Raw genomic sequence first — 5974 nt, forward strand, 5'->3', positions numbered from 1 at the left:
GTCGACCCTTTGCCTCTTTAATTTGTCATATTTTTTTCTCTTTCCATTTTTGGCTTCCAGATTTTTGAGCCATTTTCACTTCTGCCGGCGCTATAAGTGAAGTCAAGCTGTTGCTTGGATACAATTTGGGCGGACTGAACCATTTTATGATAATCGAGAGGGGGAGAGGGGCTCACGGACGTTTGTGTTTCCTAAACAAACACATTTTTTGACACCAGAAAACAGCAAATAGAATAATTTCAAGTTAATAAAGCCCCTTTACAGTGCCCCGGGCTGAGTGTCTCATTAGTCTACTGCGCTTGAAGACTTTTAGACAGTTTTACACCATTCACAAGTCAATTCACTACAAGTCTTGGTTTGATTTAAACACACCGGTTTGTATTTTGTCAGAAAAAACAAACATTTTCTTTAGTGTTAAAACATTACAGTGGTGTGAAAAACTATTTGCCCCCTTCCTGATTTCTTATTCTTTTGCATGTTTGTCACACAAAATGTTTCTGACCATCAAACACAGTTAACTATTAGTCAAAGATAACATAATTGAACAAAAAATTCAGTTTTTAAATGATGGTTTTTATTATTTAGGGAGAAAAAAATCCAAACCTACATGGCCCTGTGTGAAAAAGTGATTGCCCCCCTTGCTAAAAAACAACTTAACTGTGGTTTATCACACGTGAGTTCAATTTCTGTAGTCACCCCCAGGCCTGATTACTGCCACACCTGTTTCAATCAAGAAATCACTTAAATAGGAGCTACCTGACACAGAGAAGTAGACCAAAAGCACCTCAAAAGCTAGACATCATGCCAAGATCCAAAGAAATTCAGGAACAAATGAGAACAAAAGTAATTGAGATCTATCAGTCTGGTAAAGGTTATAAAGCCATTTCTAAAGCTTTGGGACTCCAGCGAACCACAGTGAGAGCCATTATCCACAAATGGCAAAAACATGGAACAGAGGTGAACCTTCCCAGGAGTGGCCGGCCGAACAAAATTACCCCAAGAGCGCAGAGACAACTCATCCGAGAGGCCACAAAAGACCCCAGGACAACATCTAAAGAACTGCAGGCCTCACTTGCCTCACTTAAGGTCAGTGTTCATGACTTCACCATAAGAAAGAGACTGGGCAAAAACGGCCTGCATGGCAGATTTCCAAGGCGCAAACCACTTTTAAGCAAAAAGAACATTAAGGCCCGTCTCAATTTTGCTAAAAAAACATCTCAATGATTGCCAAGACTTTTGGGAAAATACCTTGTGGACCGACGAGACAAAAGTTGAACTTTTTGGACGGTGCGTGTCCCGTTACATCTGGCTAAAAAAAGTAACACAGCATTTCAGAAAAAGAACATTATACCAACAGTAAAATATGGTGGTGGTAGTGTGATGGTCTGGGGTTGTTTTGCTGCTTCAGGACCTGGAAGGCTTGCTGTGATAGATGGAACCATGAATTCTACTGTCTACCAAAAAATCCTGAAGGAGAATGTCCGGCCATCTGTTCGTCAACTCAAGCTAAAGCGATCTTGGGTGCTGCAGCAGGACAATGACCCAAAACACACCAGCAAATCCACCTCAGAATGGCTGAAGAAAAACAAAATGAAGACTTTGGAGTGGCCTAGTCAAAGTCCTGACCTGAATCCTATTGAGATGTTGTGGCATGACCTTAAAAAGTCGGTTCATGCTAGAAAACCCTCAAATAAAGCTGAATTACAACAATTCTGCAAAGCTAAGTGGGCCAAAATTCCTCCAGAGTGCTGTAAAAGACTCGTTGCAAGTTATCGCAAACGCTTGATTGCAGTTATTGCTGCTAAGGCTGGCCCAACCAGTTATTAGGTTCAGGGGGCAATTACTTTTTCACACAGGGCCATGTAGGTTTGGATTTTTTTTTCTCCCTAAATAATAAAAACCATCATTTAAAAACTGCATTTTGTGTTTACTTGTGTTATCTTTGACTAATAGTTAAATGTGTTTGATGATCAGAAACATTTTGTGTGACAAACATGCAAAAGAATAAGAAACCAGGAAGGGGGCAAATAGTTTTTCACACCACTGTATGTGGTGCAGCAACATAGGAAATTGGACCCAATACAATACCGGGAGCAGTCATAAAACCAAGAACAACAAAAGATTTAAATATAGTAAAATTACAGCATATACATAATACATAATACAAAAAAACAATGCATTTTGGTAACTGTGTCTGCATAATCTCTATTTTTAACAAACATCTCTGAAACAAAGCGTAGAAAAAAGAGCCATGTGCTGAGTCTGTCCAATAGTAAATGCTAGGCTGTTTACAGAGTAAGCAATAAGGTTTCACCCACCACTTACACATGCACATGATACAATAGCACACACTAATTTGCACTTGATTAAAAATGGACATGTGCCACAAAATAGTCTGTAAGTAACCACTGTAATCATTTGTATTATTTTCAATTTAAATTGGAAAATTCCTTTTTTTATTTAAACTTGATTAATTTTTAATCAATAAACTTTAACCTAATTTTTTTTGTCCGTGGAAAGACATTTATTTAATAATAGCAACATCTGTATCTTCATCAGAAGGTATTTTATTTCTTCGTTCAACTCACAATTATTGCATTAAATAAACTTATTTTGCACATTTTACATTTATGAATTTTTTTTTGTTGTTGTTGTTTAATTAGGTGTTTCTGGGGAGATTTTCCCAGCAGAAATATTTGCACCATTCACAGTGAAATTTGGTGAGGATACAGCATTAAAGTGCAGAGTTATCAACTACCATGAGATCTCACATACAGAAGTTCACATGTATTTGTGTAAAAATGGTGTTGGAGAGAGAGTAAAACTACTTGGGAGTAAAGATGAACACATCTTTACTTTGAGGAACATTTCATTCCAAGACTCTGGTAACTACAGTTGTGTGTACTCATTTACAAGATATTTTCCAAAGAATGTTACAGGATCAGGAATGAACTCAATCCATGTCCAAGTCACGGGTAGGTAATATTTTTGGTTTATTAAAATAGCATTGTAAGAAACAAAGTTGCATTATTTAATTGAATGTTTTTCTTTTTTGTGTCTTTTTGTCATTTTTTCCCCCTGAAAATTTGGAATTTTGTTTGACATCTACATCAGAAGATATAGAAGGTACATAAATATTTTTCAGAAATGTATTACTAAATAAACATGCATAATCATACTTAAAAAAATATTTGCATTAACTGATAAAATATTATTTTACTATCTTTGCTCAGTAGGTGATATTATGGAAATTTTTCCAGCACAAATTTTTGGATCCTCCACTGCAGAAGTTGGTGGAAATTTAATGTTAAACTGTCTCATCTCTGACATTCGGAGCTCAAATCAAGACATTTACATGTATTTGTGTAGAAATAGTGTTGGAGAAAAATTTGAAGTACTTGGAAATAAAAATGAGTACACCTTCATGTTGAGGAATATATCATTGCAGGATTCTGGGACTTACAGTTGTGTGTACTCATTTACCAAATACATTACGGAGGCCATCTCAGGATCAGGAATGAACTCAATCCATGTCCATGTCACTGGTAAGAGTTTTTGTCTTTAATCAGAATCTTGGCTAAATGTAATAAAGTAATAGCATGTAGAGTTCTATTATAAAATTAATAAAGTGGTTGGTGGTAATTAATATGTTTAATAATAAACAAATAGGTTTTTATTAAAAGTTTGCATACTTAAAAATCATCACATTAGTTCTAAACTTAAAAATTTGCCAAATGCTTTTTGAATTTAAATATGTTACATGTATTAGCTTTAATAAATTTTATTATTAATAATTTTAATATTTGTACATATATTTAAAATTACTATTGAGTTATAGTCACTGAAACATGCAACTTTTACATCCTAAATCAAAGGAAAACAAAAATAATAATAAAAAATATTCTGAATAACATTTCACTGAGATTAGTTTATGTTCTTCCAGATCCACTGTGGGACAGAAACTTTTTACGACTATTATTCTCTCTTGGAGTGATAATTTTTGCATGTTTAATTGTTATTTTTGACATCAAGACATCATCACATTCCTATTGCAACTTAACTAGCTTAATCAAAGCCAATAATAAAGATGATTTATAAAATTTAGCATATTTATTGTGATGTTAACATTGCAAGTGTTGTGTACAACCCAATACGGTGTTTTACTGATGTACAGTATACAACTGAATATACAGATGGGTGATAAGTTACATATCAGGAAATGAAATGTTTTTATGTAAATATTCAGAAGCTGACATGTTAATATTTTTCTTGGGAATTAATTCAGTCATCACAGAAATGCTATGTTAATGTTAATTTCCTAGAAATAAAAGGGTAATTTTGCACAAAGCTACTGTAATGTATTATTGCTTTTGTTTCCTTATTGTGCATATTTACTATGCAGTAAAAAATACTGTATGTTATGTACTGTTAGTCAGCTTCTGACAGTCTGTGCTTATTTAGTGGGAGCTGTGTAACACCTGTACAAGTGTTGTTGTCAGTAATGGTTTAAAGAGAAATTAAGAGCCAATGGAATCTAAGGATTTAAAATATTTGATTTAATTGCTAGATAACTACCTTTCTTTTATGTCACAGCAAATAAAGCTAGAGCTATGCTTGAAGTTGGAATTAAATAGCATGAACAGTGGGATGCAGCATTTCTTCTGGTTAAAATAATTTTTCTAAATTGACAATTTTTGGTATTTTAATAAATAAAAATAAATAAATAAAAATAAATAAATAAATAAATAAATATAGCTACAATGACTGTTTTTACACATTGGCCCCAATGGCCAGTTCGTACAGTACATTTACACCGAACCGACTGTTTCATGTGAAATTCCTGGTGAAATTCGATAGTCAAATAGTGCTTTTGTAAATCAATCTATATATCATTTGAAAGCTATATACAGATGCAGTATACCAACTGCACAATTAAAATAAAAAGAACTTGTATTGGCATCAAAGAATTTCTTTCCAAACATTACTCCATTCACTGAATTAATAAGTAGGGGGGAAAACAAACACTTTTAATTAAATTTAATTTTAAGGGATTAAGTGAGGGTTGGGTTCGATTTTTGAGTCGCTTAGTCTAGATTATATTAAGAGACAGACCATGGCACATTCCAAGGCTTTCACCATGTTTTGTATAAAGCTGGGGCCCACATTCCTCATTCTGAGGTTTCTTGGGTAAAATCCTCAAATACTCGGCCAGGACCATCTTTTTTGTTACCTAAGCAGCTAAAAACTACTTTGATTAGGGCTAATGTCAGTTAATGAACAAAAGCCTGACCACACATGGCAAATTACATATGTACCATTAAAGTACTTGAGCATTACAACACTACTAATTCAGCAGGTTGAAAATCCCCTTTCTATCTTTTAAATGTTAAGAAACCCATTTTTTACTTATACAGTAAAAAAAACAAAACAGGCAAAACAGAATTCACATACAGAACACATTTATCTCGGTAGAAATAAATATGGGGTCAAATTCACAGGATGTTACGTTTTGTATAGACGACACTACAAAGCAACACAGGAAACAGTTGTGTGCATAAGTATAACTTCAAGACTGTAATTCAATTTTATCAAATGAGTTTCCTCAAATTATTTCATACTAGTAAAGATAGTCTTGCCAGAGACAAGTGTAAAAATTAGAAACTAATGTGAAATCAATTTGCATCTTTAGAATTACCAGCGAGGAAACATAAATTAAACATTTCTGCATTTCTGTACTGGTACAGCACTATAATACAGTTGACTTTATGAAAATCCAATGAAAAATGCAATAGTTACTCTTTAAGAAGTCACGATGCAAGCTGCTAGTACATACATCTGCTTTGTGATGTCAGAGCTGGGCCTATTTCTAAACGAAAGTACACAGCTTAGTTGAACTCAGCTTTCACATTTCTGGTAATACGCAACATGAGCCAAAATATCAATACTGTAGCAGTGGTTTCTGTAGATATATTAA

The 5974-nt window shown here is 34.0% G+C and overlaps 1 long non-coding RNA gene across 1 annotated transcript; it reads left to right on the plus strand.

The window, feature by feature from the left end:
* Nucleotides 1–2344: 2344 nt before the first annotated feature.
* Nucleotides 2345–2889, plus strand: LOC128527677 (uncharacterized). Its single transcript, XR_008360903.1, has 3 exons — nucleotides 2345–2397; nucleotides 2521–2562; nucleotides 2664–2889. It is a non-coding gene; the product is annotated as an uncharacterized LOC128527677 (long non-coding RNA).
* Nucleotides 2890–5974: the final 3085 nt, after the last annotated feature.

The sequence above is a fragment of the Clarias gariepinus genome, chromosome 7, assembly GCF_024256425.1.
Source record: "Clarias gariepinus isolate MV-2021 ecotype Netherlands chromosome 7, CGAR_prim_01v2, whole genome shotgun sequence".
NCBI classification, from domain to species: Eukaryota; Metazoa; Chordata; class Actinopteri; order Siluriformes; family Clariidae; genus Clarias; species Clarias gariepinus.